This window comes from Acomys minous (genome assembly GCF_964271855.1).
Source record: "Acomys minous genome assembly, chromosome: 17".
Lineage (NCBI taxonomy): Eukaryota > Metazoa > Chordata > Mammalia > Rodentia > Muridae > Acomys > Acomys minous.
The window spans coordinates 71,453,957-71,474,481 of record NC_140500.1 but is presented as its reverse complement, the minus strand read 5'-3'; positions in this window follow the sequence as shown (position 1 = coordinate 71,474,481).

Below are 20,525 nucleotides of genomic sequence, written 5' to 3'. Positions count from 1 at the left end.
TCTTATATTTCTCTCACCTTAGGATGTCCTCACCACTATCCCATTTTCCTGGTAAGTAAAGACAGGAATGGTGTTTTATTAGCTAAAGAAATATAAGATTCCAGGTGGCCTGGACTCAGCCACCATGACAATAGCATTGTCAGCTGAGCAAGTTAAGAATTGCAGGCCGATAACGATAGCAAACAAAGTAACAGCGAACTGAGATGAGCAGGTTAAAAATTCTCCATTAGTCTCCATCTCGACCCTGCCCCTGGAATTTCCTGCCCCTATCTCACCCTACTTAGAATTTACCACCTTAGACCCCCTATTGTTAGCCTAGCCTCTCTAACTAACCATTGTCACTAAGTTCTGCTTCTGTAAAAGATATTTGAACCCTGAGGTTTTGTAGGACGAGGTCTTTCATCTCCTCGGAGCTTGGTGGACCCCGGCGCGTTGGCTCAATAAAATTCCTTTGCTTTTGCATCGACCCTGGACTCTCCATGTGGTTGCTGGGGATTGAACTCAGGACCTCTGGAAGAACAGTCAGTGCTCTTAAGCGCCGAGCCATCTCTCCAGCCTGCAGTGTCTTTTCTTAATTTTCTAAAAGACTATAGGTGAAGCTGTCTAGGGTCTAAGCCTACTGGAAGTTGAGGGAGCAGTTACATGTTTACCATTCTTCAGAACCTTGAATATGATGGGTTGAGGCAAACGCCACACATGAGAATCTAAGGGGGAGACATAAGTGGAAACCTGCAGGGCCTGGTTATGGTGGTGAATAGAAGATGAAAAGGCTTAAAACCATCTCGTCCTTAGCTTCCAGAATGGTGGGATCAATGCCACAGATGAACAACAAAAGGATCCAGGATGCAGATGGTTAGGGTATAAAAGTTAGAGAGCCTGGGGCTGGAGAGATGGCTCAATGGTTAAGAGCACTGACTGCTCTTCCAAAGGACCGGGTTCAATTCCCAGTACCCACATGGCAGCTCACAACTGTCTGTAACTCTAAGATCTGACACCCTCACACATAAATTAAAAAAACAAACAAACAAACAAAAAAACAGAGAGCCTGCTCTGGCTGTCCAGAGCTCAAGCTTTAGGCAGTCCACTTGTCCTGATCTTTGTCACTAAATATTTCTTGCTGCAAGACCACGTTTGTATGAGGCTGAGCTTTCATCAGACCCTACTGACTTGTCATGCCACATAGACCTAACTCTTGGCATGGCCTCGGGCACATGAGAGTAAGCCGAGGCAGCACACATGGATGGCAGGCAACCCTGTCTGTAAACCTCCTCTCACTCACCCACTAATATGGCTTAAAGAGATGCTTTGCGGGAAAAGATTCTCTGAGAAGACAGTAGCAGTAGCATTTTGGAACCGGGAAAGCAAACAAATGAGAAACACCTGAGTGAGTAAACAATACGCACCAAACCCTAGGCCATGGCCTCTTCAAAGGTGGAAGAGAGGCTGCTACAGAGATGGCTCAGTCAGTAAAGTCTGAAGACGAGCCATGCACGCTCGTAATCTCAGCTCTAGGAAGCCAGCCAGAGACAGAAGGCCCCCTTGTAGCTTCCTGGGCAGCCAGCCTAGCCTGTTTGGTGAATTCCAGGCCAGAGGGGGGAGGGGGGGAGGGGAGGAGAGGAGAGAAGAAAGAAGAGAGAAAGCTCCCCAATCCCAAGGATCAATACTGGAGTTTGTTCTTAGATCTCTGCTCACATGCCCAAGTACACGAACATAGAGGGGTTGGGGGAGAAGAGGGAGCCTCCAAGGACCACGGCGCGTGGCAAGCAGCTGACGGAGAGTTAAAACGGAGAAGACTGGAGAGAGGCAAGTGTGGCTTCCCCTGGCTGCCTGCTTTGTCTCAACTCAGCAGAAGTCAGAACTCTACTCTTTGAGGAGTCTGACAGTGTGGCTTTGGACGGGAAGACAGTGGAATCTAAGTTGCAGAGAGGGATCGAAGGCAGATATCGATTACTACACTCAGCAGCTTCTAGCCCTTTCATTGCTAGGGGCGGGGCCTTGCTGGAGGCCTGATCCTCGCTTTCCAGGCAGGAGCTCCGAACACCTTCTCTCTCTGGGAGCTGCACCTAAGGCGTGGTCAGAGGCTATCCTGATTGAGAAGTGACGTCTGACAATGACTTGGGGGGGGGAGGGGTTGGAAAAGGAAAGTAAATAATTGCGGGGTACAGGGCTGGGGAGATGGCTCACTAGATATACCACTTGCCATATAAGCCGGAGGACCTCAGAACCTCAGCATCTGCATAAATGCTGTGTGGAGTTGGCAGCCCAGCCCGCCAGTGACTCAGAAGCTGGACAAGCCGGAGCAAGTTGGGCAGTGAGACTAGCTGTATTGGAGAGCTTTGGGTTCAGTTAGGAAACCCTATCTCAGTGGTGACCCAAATGTGTGTGGAAATCAGCTGACACGCATCCATGTGCACACGAGGACATACACAGAACCAATAATTAAGATAGGAGGGACATCATGTCAAATGTGCACAGACCAGAATGGTGTGATGCCTGCAAGGCAAACTGTGGGCAGAGCATTGAGCCAGAGCTGAGGTAGGGAAAATAGAGAGCAGGTGAGGAGGAAGAGGACACAAAGCTAGATGAGGAACACCTGATAAGAGAACCAGGTGACAGGGCACAATGGGACTCTTTCCCAAGTCCCATTCTCATCTAAGTGTCACTGTTGCCAGAGGCTGCTGCATCTGCCAGCGGAATTATTGAGTCTGGCCTGGCTCTGCTAGCTGTTGCCTTGAGGAACCAGATGGAGGAAGGCGTCTGAGGCCTGGCCTCAGCTGATGGGAATCAATTCGGGAGCTAATGTGAGCCTGGTGAGGCCTTTGGGTGACATGTTGAATTGAGTTCAACTTAAAGACAATTTAATTTATGAGCCAGATGCTTTGAGAGGTGATGCTGGCCTGCACCAAAGCTAATTGAGAAACTCTTTCCAATACACTGTTCACTTGGCACTGGTATTTCCTGGATGAGGCAGCAACAGGAGGCTAGGAAACAGGAATCAAGAGCTTTGGCTAGCAACTAAGAACTTGGACGGGACACAGGGTTGATGATCAAACAAGAGAGAAAACAGCTGCAAGCCGCATGCGCAGAAGCAAGCATGCAGACACAGCTGGGGGCTTCAGGGGCCGAGGACCCATTGGCAGATTGCTCTCCCTTAAACAGGGGAAAGCCTTGATGTAACACCCACCACTCTGTAAGGATAGAGAGGCATCACCAGCGAAGCATCCTGGGAAGGTAACTGAAACAAGCTCATGTTTCTGATTGGTAACACAGCCCATCCCTTTAAGGATAAAGGATAAAGATGGCAGCACCAGCTGGGCGTGGTGGCGCATGCCTTTAATCCCAGCACTCTGGAGGCAGAGGCAGGTGAATCGCTGGGAGTTCTAGGCCAGCCTGGTCTACAAAGTGAGTCCAGGACAGCCAAGGCTGCACAGAGAAACCTTGCCTTGAAAAAACAAAACAAAACACAGAGATGGCAGCAACAGCAAAACATCCTGGGAAGGAAATTGGAGCAAGCTCAGGAGTTACCATCCACACAGTCAGCCTGTGAATTTGAAACTCATTTCTTTATAGGTTCTACAGTGTAGCACAGGCTGGCATCAAACTCATAGCAATCCTCCTGTCTCAGCCTCTCAAGTACTAGAATACAAGCATGAGCCAACATATCCAGTTTATACACTAATAATTTTTCTTTAAGAAATTATTTACACCAGGCGTGGTGGCGCATGCTGGCGGATCGCTGTGAGTTCGAGGCCAGCCTGGTCTACAAAGTGAATCCAGGACAGCCAAGGATACACAGAGAAACCCTGTCTCGAAAAACAAAACAAAACAAAGAGAAATTATTTACTTTTATTTTCTGTGTATGAGTGTGTGCCTGAGTGTATGTAAGTGCACCTGTGCACGCTGGTGTCTACAGAGGACAGAAGAAAGCATCAGACCCCCCCCCCCCCCGAACTACAGTTACAGGAAGTTGTGAGCTGTTGTGTGTGGGTGCTGGGAACTGAACCCAGGCCCTTTGCAGGGCAGCAAGGTCTTTTCATTGCTGGGCCATCTCATGTGCCCCTGTCCTCTGTTCTTATTTATAAATAAAAGTCTGGTTTTGTAGCGCAAATAACTTTTTTGACAAGGAAGCGAAAGTTCGTTACTAGCCACCAACAGCTATTCACTCCGCAGGGCCCAAAGAAAGGTGGGGCTTTAAGACAAAGAATAATAAATATGAAGCACACTTTACACACATTATTTTTATCCTGTGGCCTCCTCCCTCTCGCCCCTCCCTCACAGCCTCATTGGAGTATTATTTCCCTCTTAGACCTGAGGGACTCCATACCCAGGGTGGCTTGGTCAGTGACTTCGAGACAGTTATTGTGGTAACTGATGGCAGGTCTGGTGTCTTGCAGACATAGCTCTTGGGCATATCTGTCCTAGAGCCTGGGGTGCATACCTGTAGTCCCAGAACTGGTAAGTTATAGATTTAGAGGCTCCTTGGCAAGACAGTCTAGTCTAATTGGTAAGTTCCAGGCCAATGAAGTGGATGTCCTCTAGCCTACACACACACACACACACACACACACACACAGATCCCCCCATACACACACACAGACACACACACACACACATACACACATCCCCCACATACACACACACACACACATGCACGCATGCACACAGGCACACATGCGCGCGCACACACACACAGACCCCCACACACATACACACACACACACAGACCCCCCACATATACATACACACACACACACACACACACACACAGATCCCCCACATACACACACACAGACACACACACACACACACACACATCCCCCACATACACACACACACACATGCACGCATGCACACAGGCACACATGCGCGCGCACACACACACAGACCCCCACACACATACACACACACACAGACCCCCCACATATACATACACACACACACACACATACACGCACGCGCGTGTGCACACACACACACACACAGACCCCCACACACATACACACACACTCACACAGACTCCCTCCCCACAGACAGACAGACACACACACACACACACACACACACACACACACACACGAGGCAGGGGAATAAAAAAAGAAAGGACGAGGTAGTGTGGTGTAGTGGGCTTCAGTGACGCAGCTGTCTTTGGGTCAACTCCTCCTGTAGAATCCCCTCACCTATACTCGTAAAAGTAACCCCAGTAAAACTCAGGGTTCACCAAGTAGGATTTTGTTGAGATCTGTACTTTTGTCTGCCACGTACTCCCTATCTGGGAGAGTGGAGAGGCAATGGGCACTTCTGGAGACAGCGGATACAGTAAGCAGCAGCCTCTCACGGAAAGGATGCTGGGTTGGGATGTGGGCCTTCGCTGCTATCACAGGAGAGAGGAGAAAACGAGATGAGTTAGAGAAACATCATGAAGCACATGAGTGACATCCGAGAGTCCTGGAGACTGGGTCTCAGAGTTGCTACAGTCGGCACCCAGCGGAACCTGGGTAAGGACTAGGCAGGGAGCACAGGACAGATGGTGGCAAATGGGCTTTGGTTTATTAAACGCCAACTAGCCAGGTTTTCCGTACTCGATCCCAGCACTCCGGAGACTGAGGTGAGCGAGCCACGAGTTCAGGGCCAGCCTGAGCTACATAGCGAGACACTGTCTCAAAAGACGAATCACTCCTCCCCAAACAAAACAGCAGCAACTACAGTGAGGGATCTCTGTGAGTTCAAGGCTAGCCTGGTTTACAGAGCGAGTCCAGGACAGCCAGGGCTCTGTTACACAAAGAAACCCTGTCTTGAAAAAAAATTGTTTGTGTGTGTGTTCATGCATGTGCACAAGCTCACCTCAGTGTGCACATGAGTATGTATATACCTGAGAGGTTGTGTGTGTGTGTTCATGCATGTGCGCTGTGTGCATGAGTGTGTATGTATCTGAGAGAGAGAGAGAGCGTGTGTGTGCGTGTGTGTGTGTGTGTGTTCATGCATGTGCACTGTGTGCATGAGTGTGTATATATCTGAGAGAGAGAGCGTGTGTGTGTGTGTGTGTGTGTGTGTGTGTATTCATGCATGTGCACATGCTAACCTCAGTGTGCACATGAGTGTGTATATATACCTGAGAGATTGTGTGTGTGTGTTCATGCATGTGCGCTGTGTGCATGAGTGTGTATGTATCTGAGAGAGAGAGAGCGTGTGTGTGTGTGTGTGTGTGTGTGTGTGTGTGTGTGTGTGTGTGTGTTCATGCACGTGCACATGCTTGCCTCAGTGCGGGTGTGGAGGTCAGAGGACAACTTGCAGGGGTGAGTCCGTCCTCTTCTTGTACCCTGTGGGTCTCAGCCAATCACCCTTACTTGATGAAGCAGATATTTAAATGCTAACGTGTTGGGCAAGTGGAAGAGAACTATTGAGGAAGGGAAGGACTGACAAGCTTGAGGACAGGGTGAAGATGACAGACAGTCTTTGTGAGTCTGAAGTTTGGGAAGTTCTAGGCTGTAATTCTGCTAAGTATCTCCGTGTCGCTGTGCTGAATGTGTGACAAACGCCAAGAACTTTTTTTTCTTTCAATACACTCAGACCAGCTGACGTCAGGGGAATCAGGAGACAGGTCATAGAGTGAGGCCATCATGGATTTCCAGGCGCCCTGATGCTTATGCTTTTTAGATTATTCTTACCACTGAAGGCCAAAAGCAGCACAGTCCACTGTTGTATTTTTCTTTCTGTTGCTGTGGTAAAAAATTCCCTGACCTCTCCCAGCCCCCGCAAAAGAAAAGCACCACTGGGAAGACAGGGTTTATTTTAGCTCACGGTTCCAGGTCAGAGGCCATCATGGTGAAGTCAAGATGACAGAAGCATGAACAGCTGGTCACATCTACAGTCAGGAGCAGAGACAGAGCAGATGCACGCATGCGTGCTGCTAGAGAGCGGCAGGAGCTGCCTTGGAATACTGCTGCCCACGTTCCCGGAGGTCTTCCCCACGCAGAGTCCTCACAGGCCAACCTCATCTAGACAATCCCTCATGGAGAGCTACTTGTCCCAGTACCTCTGCCCGTGTGATTCAGATCGTGTTGAGCTGGCAAAGCTACCCATCAGAGCCACTGAAGACGGGAGCAAGTGCGTTCACAGGAGCATTATGTGTGATCACCTCAAAACAACCCCAAAGCCTACCAATGGGATTTTATTTTTTTTAATATATTTTATTGATTTATTCATAACCAATGGGATTTTAAAAGGAGATCATGATACTGTGTGGCCATGGAGGTGAATAAATGGAGTGTGGCTCAGCGGTAGAAGGCTTGCCTAGAATGTGCAACGCTCTGAGTTCAGTTGCCAGCAACGAAAAAAATATATATAAATATGATAAACACACTTAAATATAAAACATAATAAATAAATACAAAAATAAACAGATAAACGCTTCATTCAGCATCCTAGATAAGCGCACAAACACAGTTATCTCTTATAAGAGAGTCCAGACACAAGGTGGTCTACTGTAGGACTTCCTTTATATAAATTCCAGCAGTAGGATGAGCTAACCTAGGGGGTGACAGAAGAGTTGCTGTCAAGGTAAGAGAAGAGTGAGGGTAGTTACCAGACTGTTTTCAGAAAAGCTGCTTTGTTCGGTCTTGACTTGACCAGTGGTCACGTGACATGTTCCCCAAGAACTCCTCACAAGTTTTGAGCACTATTGTTTTTTAATATTTTTCTTTTTTATATGGCTGTATGTGGTGGGCATGCATGCATGTGAATAGGCATACATGTGCATGCATGCATACATGTGTGCGTGTCTGAGGATGTGGAGGCCCAACGTTGATGTTGGCCACTTTTCACTTTATTTATCGAGGGAGGCCTCTAGCCAGCTTGCCCCAGGGATCCCTGCCTCTGAGTGCTGGAATTTCGGGAAGCTGCCGGGTCTGCCCAGTTTTTGTGTGGGATCTGGGGATGTACTCTCGGCCTTGCTCTGGCACATAAGTGCTTTATCCACTGAGTCATTTCCCGAGTCCTTATCTCAATATTTTTCAACAATATTATATTTCAATTCAAATGTTTGATTTTTTACAGTATGAAACTTTTATATATGTAATTTCTGTATATCGGGAGTATGAGAGTAATCCCTTACAAATGGAACCTATTTTTTAAATGAATTATTATTTATTTTATGTGTATGAGTGTTTTCCCTGAATGTGTGCCTGTACATCAAATTTGTGCAGTGACCACAGAGGCCAGAAGAGGACGAAAAATCCCCCAGGGACTGGAGTAACAGCACCATGTGTGTTCTTGACTTAAATCTTGGACCTCTTGCAGAGCAGCTGACCAGTGTTCTTAACTGCTGAGCTATCTAATTTTACTAGAAGAAATGACAAAACCAAAGAAGTATCTAATGTGGCTTGGGGGGGAGGGGTTATGCTTCAGATCTGGCCAAGAAATTTATTGTGATCTCTTTCAGCTCTGCATCCTTGTTCAGAGATTTTTCCCATCAGCCCTGATATTGCCCACTAGGGATTGGTACTGGCTGATAACATGGGACAGGAAAGCATTCTCCAGTGTTATGATCTTACAGGGCTCCTGCTTATCAGAACACCCCTTACAGTCATAGAGATAACAGCCTCTTGTACTTCAGTAACCACAGAAAAAACACTGCCTTTGCTTTAACACCTCAGGCAGACACACACCACAGCTTTAGAGTTGGTGAGTGCTGCAGCAGCAAAATCGAAAGTAGCAACCTCACAACACTGAGCTGTGGAGGAATGTTAGTTCAGAACATGGCTGCTCTGGCAAGAGATCACATCCAAAGACCTTCTAGGTCTGTGGGATCCCTCTGGAATACAAACACCCCTTTAATCCAGGAGACAGAGGCAAACAGATCTGAGTTCAAGGCCAGCCTGATATAGAGCAAGTATCAGGTAAAGAAAAGCTTAGGTCCAGGCATGGTGGCACATGGCTTTAATCCCAAACAATGAAGGTGAAGTTAGTTTGTAGAAGGAAGCACCCATGTTTGAAAGTGATGTCTAATTGAGTGGCAGAAAGGGTGATGAATCAGAGAAGCTTTGACAGAACAGGATACGCCCAACTCTCACAAGAAGAGCTAGGAAAGGGAAGCTTTAAGAGGCAGTTCTACAGAGAGAAGAGGCAATGTCTTACTAGGACAGTAATACAGAGATAGGTGGCAGCCAGGTGTGGTGACGCATGTCTTTAATCCCAGCACTTGGGAGGCAGAGGCAGGTGGATCTCTGTGAGTTTGAGGCCAGCCTGGTCTAAGAAAGTGAGTCCGGGACAGCCAGGCCTGTACACAGAAGCCCTGTCTCGAAAAACCAGAGAGAGGCGTGGGGGGCTGCAGAGAGAAAACTCAGGTGAAGACAGAATGAGCCAGAAGATGAGAAGAAGCCAGAAGATTAGAGCAGACTGCTGAGTTAGTTTGAGGCCAAGCAGAGCAATTCCAGGCCGAGAGAGAAGAGCCAGATTAAATAAGTCAGCTGGGAGAAGAGCTTGAAGCAGTAAATCTCAGAGGCTGAAAATGTTCTAGGCCTAGGTTAGATTGTATGGAGGCTAGAAGCTTCCAGAACTAGGCCTAGGTTAGCAGAAGGAGGCAGTGAGCCACCCAGACAACTGGGCCAGAAAAAGAAAAGATACTTTTACACGGAGCCAACTGAAGTTTCATGGTGCCTGCAACTTGATTCATGGCCCTTGCTTGGATGGCAGGTCCCACACGGGATGCAGGCAAGATGTGGATGGCGTGGCAGATCCCGTTCTAGACCGTCTCCAAGAAGACCTGTGCATCCAGGAAGGAGGCAACCAAATACATCATCAGCCTGTGTTTCTGTGACTGCCATTTCCCCCTGTTTATCCAAGTAATATGGTCACAGAAGATGATGACGTTTTCTCCTGAGCCATCAGAAGTCACATGTCTCAGCTGGGCGTGGCGGCGCATGCCTTTAAATCCCAGCACTCAGGAGGCAGAGGCAAGTGGATCTCTGTAAGTTCGAGGATGACCTGGTCTACAAATCGAGTCCAGGACAGCCAGGACTACAAGTAAAACCCTGACTTTAAAAAAAAAAAAGAAAGAAAACAACAACAACAACAAAACCAAAGCAAAGCAAAACAAACAATAATAACAAAAGAAACCACATATCTCTATGACTGGAGGCTTTGGTTGCTTTTTTCATTTCCAACTCCTTTCTTCCATGCTCTCAGCCTCCATTCTTGAGACCACTTAGGTCTCACAGCTGCCCAGATGATGGACATCAACGAAGTTCTTATTGCTGAATTCAGTTTGCAAAACCTGGCCTCCAAAAATACCCCAGAGATAAGTTGTATGCCAACCACATTTGCTAGAGATAAGCAAAATTTTACCACACTATGATGTAAATGTTCACTAGGATTGACCAAAGAACACACCTCTATCAGGCAGCTTAAGAGGACAACATACGGACACAGCTACCCTTAGGCCTCTGTCATTAAGTCTCTTGGGCTCTTATCAAGGAAAGAATGCCAGGTGGGTAAGATGAGCCTAGGTAACAACTGTTTGAAAAGAACAACACTGGTGTATTTAGGAAATAAGTCTTCCCCGCCCCTCACTGGCTACAGCACTCGGGAGAGTGGGCCCTACACCTCACCAGGGCAGCACAGTAGAACCAGCTCAGGAGGTGAAGGCTCAGGAGGTTTGGCCCTGAGGGTGTGAACCCCACCCCACCCACTCAGCGTTTTTGGGTGTGAGAGAGAGATACCCCCTTTCCCTGCAGGCAGGAGAGCTAGCTGAGCTCGCTCGCCTTGGCAGAGAGGTAAGAGATTGCCCTGGTGGCACAGGTGAAGGAAAGCTGGCGGGATCCAGGGCCTCGAGTTAGCCCACCCCAATATCTATCCCGTCTGTGAACTGCTGCTGTGTGTGAAAGTGCCAGCCAGCAACGGATAACTGAGAGGAGGCTGTGAGGATCCAGTATTGACAGTGTAACAGGAGCCAGAGGCGGCAGACCAGACCAGTGACTTCACTGCCATGGACACTGGCAAAGAAGCTGAACAAAAGGGTATGTACTGTGTGACACACTGCAGCTTCCACAGCAAGGTTGGTTTTTTTTGTTGTTGTTGTTTTGTTTTGTTTAGTGTTCTTATTTTCTTCTCTTGTTTTTTTTTTTTTTGGTTTTTTTGTTTTGTTTTGTTTTGTTTTGTTTTTTGAGACAGGGTCTCTCTGTGTTAGCCTTGGCTGTGTCCTGGACTCACTTTGTAGACCAGGCTGGCCTCGAACTCACAGCAATCCGCCTGCCTCTGCTTCCCGAGTGCTGGGATTAAAGGCGTGCGCCACCACGCCCGGCATTTTTTAATTATTTTTTGTTGTTTGTTTTCTTCTGTGAGGAGGGAGGTTGCAAGGGCAGAAGGCACATATGGAGGGACAGAGAGATGAGTGTGATTGGGGTATGTGATATGGAACTCACAAAGAATCCATAAAAAGTTTTAAAAAATCAATAAATAAAAAGAATTCTGGCAATATCTTTGCCGTGTAAGGCTTCCCCCTGGAGGCGGGGCCTGAAGGAGACGTAAAGATGTCAGCGTGTGTAGAATGCAGACGCCTCAGGCGTTTGTACATCCGTTAGTTAGATTTCCTGGTCAAGGTCTGTGGGATACTTCATACTGGGAAGGATGCTGACCTAAGCAGTGCAAGAGATGCCCCTCAGCTCCGAGGCTCAGCATAGCCCTCAGCGCCACCGGGGCTCCCTGTTAATGGCTCCTGCTTGCCTGTGCTCTTGGCTGGCGTGAGCATGTCTTTCCTTACCCCATTTGGTCCTTCAGGACTGTGACTCAGGTAGGCTGTGACGGCTGACCTCATGGTTTCAAATCTGTGCAGAGGCATGCATGTTGTCTGTGTGTGGGGTGTGTGTGTGGGCGTGTATGCTCATACATGTGGAAACCAGATGTCAACCGCATCTATTCTTGGGAAGCCATCCACCTTTTTTCTTTTTTTTAAAATGTATTCTCAGCCGGGCGTGGTGGCGCACGCCTTTAATCCCAGCACTCGGGAGGCAGAGGCAGGCAGATCGCTGTGAGTTCGAGGCCAGCCTGGTCTACAAAGTGAGTCCAGGATGGCCAAGGCTCCACAGAGAAACCCTGTCTCAAAAAACCAAAAAAATAAAATAAAATAAAATAAATAAAAAATAAAAATAAAATGTATTCTCTCATCTAACTGGTGAACTGGGACTCACCAGTTAGGTTTGGCTGGCTGGAAAGTGAGCCGGCGCTGGAATTCCAAGCATCCAACACCAGGCCTGGCCTTTGCCCGTGGTGCTTGCATGGCAGCACCTGGGCAAACGAGCCAGCTGCGGGTCCTGGGCCTTCCTACTTCTTAAACAGGCGAACACCAGCAGTCTCTTTTATTGCCCTAAGTACCCCTAAAATACAGGGTTAAGAAGGCTGTACCTCAAAAGAGTCATAAAAATAGACTGACCCTAGTTAGGAGAGGATTTTGCATACTGCTTGATACATAATAGGCCAAACCAAACCAGACCAGACCTACCTGAATGTGTGTGGACCTAACTCCTTGGGACCCGCACTTGCCTGAGGATTGGGTGCCTGTGGGAGCATGTCCTCCCTCTGCCCATCAGCAGCTTTTCCTTGGTGTTTTATTGCAAGTTCTTTGTCCTCACTTTTTTTTTTTTAATCTGGCTCCCCTTCTTGGGTGACTGCTCACAGAAAACATTTCTAGAAAAACCTCAAGGGATCAACTTCTTTTGTGCTCTCGGGCAGCAGATGGTTGGCTGTGGTGGCTGCCACAGAACTCCTGGCCCTGGGAGTCTGAGGCAGACACGGGAAAGTCGGTAGGGATCAAGTGACCTCATAGACGCACGGCTTCAGTACAGTGGGCCTAGCCCTGGATGCCGGGGTGAGGTGGAGCCAGAGGGTAAGGGACTCTTTCCACCCTCGGTAGGGGCTGAAGTACATTGTGTTTCCTTTTTCTCCTCTGCCATCTTACAGAGTGGTCCTACCAGCAGCTCCAGAGAAGGTGGCAGCCTCAGTGGAAGCCAGGCTTCTGCCCTGGTTGTGGGAAGAGCGCCATTTGGCAAACAAAAGGAAGCAGGCCATCTGGAGAAGCCTGAAGACCTCTGCGAATTGTCCCAGCGGCTCTCCAAGCTTTTATTTATTGTAAACAATAACATAACAGCATTAAATAGAATTGTTTAAAGGAATCAAAGACTGAGCCCTGACACTCATAAGTGTTTAATTATTTTTTTCTCTCGTCTCTTCTGGGTTTTAGCTACAAAGTTAGCGGCATGCAATCTGTGTCTGTCTGTCTGTCTGTCTGTCTGTATGTCTTTTTCTTTTCTCTTATTGTTTGAGACAGAGTGACCATATAGACCAGGCTGGCTTCAAACTGATAGAAGCCTGGCTGCCTCTGCCTCCCCAGTGCTGGGATTAAAGGCCTGTGCCACCACACCCATCGGGTCCTCTTTATTTATTTATCTGCTTTTTGGCAAGGCACTGTGTATCTCAGGCTGGCTTAAACGCAGTATGTAGGCAAAAAAAAAAAAAAAAAAAAAAAAAACCTTCAACTAATCTTCATACCCGTACCGGCTGGAGGCTGGGTGATAGGTAGGTATCACCATGCCTAATCCATGTGATGCCAGGGACTGAATTCATGGCTTCATACATCGTAGACAAGCACTCTGGCAACTGGGCTATATGCCCAGCTCCCCCCTCCTTTTTTAAAAAAAATCACTTAATATGCTCTTTAAGTCTTTTTCTAATATTAGTATACAGCTTTCACATTGGTCTCCTCCATTGTTGTGGTTTGGTGTGTGTGTGTCTTTATTTTTCTTTCAACTGCAAATCTCCCAGCCAGTTTGATTCAGGCATAATTAATGGTCCCTTATCCCTGGAGCATCGTCCATGGCTGGGATCTTTGAGGTTGGGCCCTGGCAAAGCTGTGAGTGAAATGGAGTTTGTTTTCTGGGTCTGTCTGCATCACAGGGCTGATCTTTCTTCTCTGCTGACAGTGCAACCTGGGAGCCCCCTTGTCCTACCCTGGTCCTGAGCTGCCCTTGGGAGCTGTGCCCACCATCTGGAGCTTTTGAAGAAGTGATGCGCTATAAGTTTGGTTTGCTCCTCTGAGTAAAAGCAATGCATGTTTATTTTTAAAAAAAACAGAAAAGCAGAAGAAAATAAAAAGACATTATATGCTGGTTAGGGTGGTGCAGACCCTGTAATTCCAGCACCCAGGGAGCTTGAGGCAGGAGCATTGCCAGGACTTTGAGGAACCTTCTTTCTCATCTTCCCCACCCCGTGGGCTACACAATGAGCTCCAGGCCAGCCGAGGTTACATCCAGGGACAGTGTTGCCATCAGGCTGACTGGCCACTGTTTTTGACCCTGTCTCTCTTTCAGGTCCCTTTCCTCCCACGTTCTGTCACGCACCTCCCTGATTCCTTCCAGAGCTGACAACATGTGTCCCATGAATGATGGCAGAGTGAAAGAATTCTAGGAGAAGGAGCTGAGGTCCTGGGCACTTGCTTAGTCGAAAACAAATACACGCAGAGCGTCACTTGAGGGGCCTGAGCACAGCTAGCTGAGTCCAGAAGGAACCCGAAGCCCCATCTAACTGGAATGCAGGGGGTAGGGACGGTTCCAGGACTGTTTAATCTAGTTAGTCAGAAATGTCAAAGAGGAAATGCTTTCTTTCTGATCTTTGCACGCTGTGTTCCACAGTGTTACTTTCTTCTTCGGGTCTACTTTTCAAATAGTCCGGATGGCTATCTTTTCCACTTCCTCCGAGGCTACTCCCTGCCAGCAGGAAATGGAAGCATTTCGGGAGATTTCCTTTCTGTCATTCTGGTTCCTGTGCCCAGTGATAGGACTCCTTTCTATTTCTAGAAATTATGGAGGCTCAAACAACAACAACAACAACAAAACCCTTCTAAATATACACTTTACCTCATGTTTGTTGCCCAACTAGAAATTAAAACTGGCCTGGAGGTGGTGGCACACGCCTTTAATCTCAGCACTTGGGAGGCAGGTGCAGGTGAATCTCTGAGTTCTGGGCCGGCCTGGTTTGCTGAACATGTGCCATGACAGCCAGGGCTACACAGAGAAACCCTGTGTCAAAAAACAAACACCTCCAAACAAACTGTAGGGACCAAACCAATGCCATTTTGTGTTCAAGACCCGAGAACCTGAACCCCCCACCCCCAATCCTTGTAACCTGGAGTACCTCATGAGTGTCAAACATCCAGCTGGCAACTGTCCCAGGAGCCTGTACATGGGACCAACCAATCAGCTACAGGTCACAGTGACCAGAACAAATGAAAAATTCTCCACTGCTCTATGGCCCTGGTCCCCCAGCCAATCAGCTTAAAGGGCAACTTTCCTGTACCCCCTCTAATTTACCATGTAACAGCAAGGGCTTAGACCCCCCCCCCATACACACACACACACACACACACACACACACACACACACACACCTGCAGTTTTTTCCTTTAAAAACCCTGTTCCCCTAGCACCAGGGGCTGCCATCTTCGCTCCTCACAAGGGGCCTGATGGTCCAAGCTCTGGGCTTGACTAATTAAACAAGACCCTGTGTAATTTGCATCCGGCTATTCCTGGTGGTCTTTGGGGGTTTCACAACTTGGGCATTACAAAACAAACAAAAAGAAATTAAAACTGAAGATATTTAAAAATATTTATTACATCAGTTGTGGTGGAATGCAACTTTAAGCGTAGCCCTCAAGAGGCAGAGACTCGCAGAGCTCTGTGAGTTTAAGGTTACCCTGGTTTACATGGAAGTTCCAGGCCTGCCAGAGTGAGACCATGTTTAAAAACAAATCTAAAAGGTGGGGGGGGGGGGGTGTCGTGGCGCACACCTTTAATCCCAGCACTTGGGAGGCAGAGGTAGGCAGATCACTGTGAGTTCGAGGCCAGCCTGGTCTACAAAGCGAGTACGGGGCAGCCAAGACTACACAGAGAAACTCAGTCTTGAAAAAACAAAATAAAATAAAAACAAATCTAAAACCATGCATTGCACTTGTATTTAATCCCAGGACTCAGGTAGGCAGAAGCAGGCAAATCGCTGTGATTTCAAGGCCAGCTTGTACAAAACTAGTACAAGACAGACAAGGCTACACAGAGAAATCCTGTCTCAAAAAACCAAACAACAAACAAAAAACTAAAACAACAAAACTTTCTCTCCAAACCCAAAATAATATGCATTATTTCATTAAAAGTAATAAATGCAGACCTGGGCTACTGTTCAGTGGCAGAGTGCTTATCAAATCAACACAGGGCCCTGGATCTGACTTCCAGCACAGGATAAATAAATAGACAGAAGTAGATTAAATGGGGGCTGGGTAAGTGGCTCAGTGGGAAAGAGCGCTTGCCAAGTAACTATAAGAATCTGAGTTCAACCCCCAAACTCCCATATAAAAGCTGAGTGTGGTCTCAGTATTGAGATGAGAGAAGGGCTAATTTCAGGAGCTTACTGGCTGGCAAGCTGAGCTACAGGTTCACTGAGACGCCATCTCAAGGGAATAAAGTGGAGAGTGACAGAAACACCCTGTGTGTCCCATTGTGACCTCCAAATGCATGCAGAGAATTGCATGTGCAACATACACACACACACACACACACACACACACACAGAGAGAGAGAGAGAGAGAGAGAGAGAGAGAGAGAGAGAGAGACAGAGACAGAGACAGAGACAGAGACAGAGACAGAGACAGAGACAGAGAGAGTACATGCAGGCAGAGATTAAATAAAATAAGCCCATCATGTGATAACAATTACAAAACATACCACCAACAAAACACTCTTCTTTTTTCTTTTCTTTCCTTTTTGACCCAACATTAATTTGTTTTTAAAGTAGTACTGTTATTAATTTTTTGAGCCATGATGGTACACTCCTTTAATCCCAGCACTCAGGAGGTAGAGCCAGCAGGATCTCTGGGAGTTTTGGACAGCCAGGGCTACACAGTGAAACCCCATCTCAGGAAACCAAAAACAAATTTTTGAGACTGTTATACAATGCAGTTTTTATTATACTTACCCTTCCTATTCTCCCAGATCTACCCCATATTACTACTTACTTTTCTTGTTTTCTGTAAAATTTTTTTTTGCAACTTTTTTTAAGTGTTCCTTAGTCAAATGTGCCTGCTTCTATCTTTAATGTCTCACATATTGTCCAGTGGATATTTTTTATTTTATTTTATCGATTTATTTATATTACATCTCAATGGTTATCCCATCCCTTGTATTCTCCCATTCCTCCCTCCCTTCCATTTTCCCCTTACTCCCCTCCCCTGTGACTGTGACTGAGGGGGACCTCCTCCCCCTGTATCAAGGTATAGGGTATCAAGTCTTTTCTTGGTAGCCTGCTATCCTTCCTCTGAGTGCCACCAGGCCTCCCCATCCAGGGGACATGTGAAAGTCAGACCCCACTCCCCACTCAACTGTGTAGAATGTCCTGTCCATTGGCTAGATCTGGGTGGGGGTTTGAAGTTTACTGCACGTATTGTCCTTGGCTGGTGCCTTAGTTTGAGCAGGACCCATGGGCCCAGATCTGCCCATCATAATGTTCTACTTGTAGGTTTGTCCAGTGGATCTTTATGAAAAAAAAAACCTGAGCCTCATACTTATATGTAACTAGAGCATTTCAGTACCATTTACAGATTATTATGATAGTCTCTGATACACTACAACTGCGTGAGATAGTTTGCTTTAAAAAAGATTTATTATGTGTATGGTGCACACTTGTTTGTGCAAGTGTGTGCAGGTCACATCCCCTGGAACTGGAGGAGTTACTGAGTGGGAGCTGCTAGCTGTCTCACGTGGGTGCCAGGAACTCTGTGAGGTCCTCAGTAAGAACAGTATGTTCCTCTAATCCCAGAGCCATCTCCCAGGCCAAGAGGAAGTTTCTCAAGAATGCATGGCAAAACAGAATCCAAACCCATGAGCTTACCATACTGTTAAATTCATTGTCTTGCCTTGTGCTTAACCATAAAGAAAGTAATAATTCACTGAGAAAACACAGGTCTTTGAAGGTCGAAGGTCATGCTATATCACCCAGATACTGTGTTCATTAATATCAGTGTTAATCTCAGCAGAAAAAACATCCTAACATGCTAAAAACAAAAAACAAGACACCAGATTTATAGAGATTCACTTTCTCCAAAGTTCTAAATGTCTCTGAAGAGTTTTGCATTATTGGCAACCCCTGGTTAATGGTTTTCCTTAAAGATATAGGATTACTTATCTTACTTTCAAGAAAGTATCTTTCAAAGACTCAAGTCAGAGTGCCCACTGTCAGATGTTTTCCTCAGTAGTAAGTGCTGTTCGGCGGAGGTGAGGTGATGGCTCAGGCAGGAAGCAGACTTACAGGGAAAGCAGGAAGACCAGAGTTCAAATCCCCAGCACCCATGTCAAACCCTGGCATGGCTACTTGCACCAGTAAGTGCTGGGCACCTGACAGGAAGATTGCTGGGGTTTGCTGGCCAGCCAGCTTACCTGAAAAACAGCAAACTTCTGATTTAGTGAGACACTGCCTAAAGCAGGTAAAATGAGACTGGCAGCAGGACACCCAGTGTTCTACATCGTCCTCTGTGAGCACACTCAGGGGCACGGATGTGTGCCACACAAACACACTATTCAAGGAATTTTTTAAAATGGCACGTTGTGGGCTAGAGACACAGATCAGCAGTTAAGAGAGCACTGGTTGCTCCAGGGGACCCTGTTTGGTTTCCTGCACCCATATCTAGTTTCAGGGGATCCAACATCCTCTTTCTGACTTCTTTTGGCTCCTGAACACACACAAACACACACACACACACACACACACACACACACACTATTTTAAAAAGTGTTTTGTGAAGACACAATTGATTCAGTTTACAATTCAACTACCGGAACATTTTCCCATAAACAACCATATTCCATCATTTTGAAGCAAGTGAGTTATATGTAGTCTTCATTCTGCTATATAAAATAAGAAAAATGCATACTCAAGGACCTTTTTTAAAAAACGATTTTGTATATGTGTTTGTCTGTATGTCTGCATGCAGTGTCTAAGGCAGCCAGTAGAGGGCGCTGGATCACCTGGAGCAGGAGTTCCAGAGCCATGTCACAGCCCCCTCAAGGATCTCGATGATTTGGCTCCGTGATTTGTTTTGTTGTAGCAGGTCTCCTGCTGTTCGTTGGCTGGCCTTGACCTGACTATGTGGCTGAAGATGGACCTTGAACTTCTGACGCTCTTGACTCCACTCCAGGATGCTGGGATTCCAGTGTTGTTTTGATTAACAGTGGCAGTTTCATTCATCTTTTGTATCATGAGATTATTACATGATAGTTTTGACTCTGAGGAGTCTCTGAAAGGGTCCCAGAGACACTCAGGAGGCCATAGACAAGCCCCTGCCCTCTGTGTGTGTGTGTGTGTGTGTGTGTGTGTTTAACAGAACCCACTCACAGAACCAAAAGGGAGACAAACTTACCTAAATAGGATACTGCTGCACACAAGGGGAAGGCGAGAGGCTGGCAGAATACCCACAGTTCCTCTTAAGCATGTGGAAAGCGTGCACTTAGGGAGCTGGAGCTGCTGTCTTTGGTTTATTAGTAAACCTCCTGTATGCTATTCAAAGTCTAGAAGTGTCTCTGAGGCCAACCAGGAAACCTCTATGGTCTGGTGGCTGACTCTAGCGCATTTTGGGGGGACTTTGGAGGGCAGGAATTATTTTTCTTCACTAAGGGTGAACCAGGTGAATGAGCTCATGAGTGTTCCAACAGACCGTCCTGTGAGGCTAAGACAAGAGGCAGGGTTCACATCTTGTTCTTTGTCACCCCAAACATGCACTTACCCTTGCAAGTCAGGGTACTTCCAGCTCCCAGGGAAGTCACTATTGCTAAGAGGTGGGGCTCCATACAGGAGATGTGGGAGAGAAGAGGGGATGGAGGGGGAGCAAGGAGATGTCAGGGGCCGCTGATCACACGGGCAGGAGGGGGAGGGGCTCCACACTCTCTCTGCAGCTGTCGGCCACTCCAGGCAGCTGCTCTGTCTGACCAGCCTTGGCCAACCCATTGGCTTTAGATTGCCACATGTCAAGTTTTCTTCCGTTTTTTTTTTCCTTCTAGAATAATTCCAGTGCCCTCGCTTCAAAAATCATCCAGATTTACTTTTTTTGAATAGCCAAGAAAGTAGAATCCACCCACTCTATTCTTTCCTATGTTTTGACTCTTGGCACTGACTACCCAGATAGTATCCATCTCCACCCCCAGTCACCCTGCCTACTCTGCCTTGGGGAAGGAACAAAGACGTGCCCAAACCAGCTGCTCTGAGAGAGCTGTTAAAAAAGGAAAAGTGATAGGGGCTCTTAGCTTGGGAGGTGGGGGGTGGGGGGCGTTGTCTAGGTTCTTCCTCCTCAAAATGAGAGGGTATTATTTTGCAAAAGATAGACACCATGCTTGACTGAGCTGGGAGAAAGGAGTTCTAAGAGCTAGCCCAAGCCCTCTTCTTGTTTGTGGGTCCTGAGAAGCTGTTGTAACACCCTGGCCTAGCATCCCAAATTTGAGATTT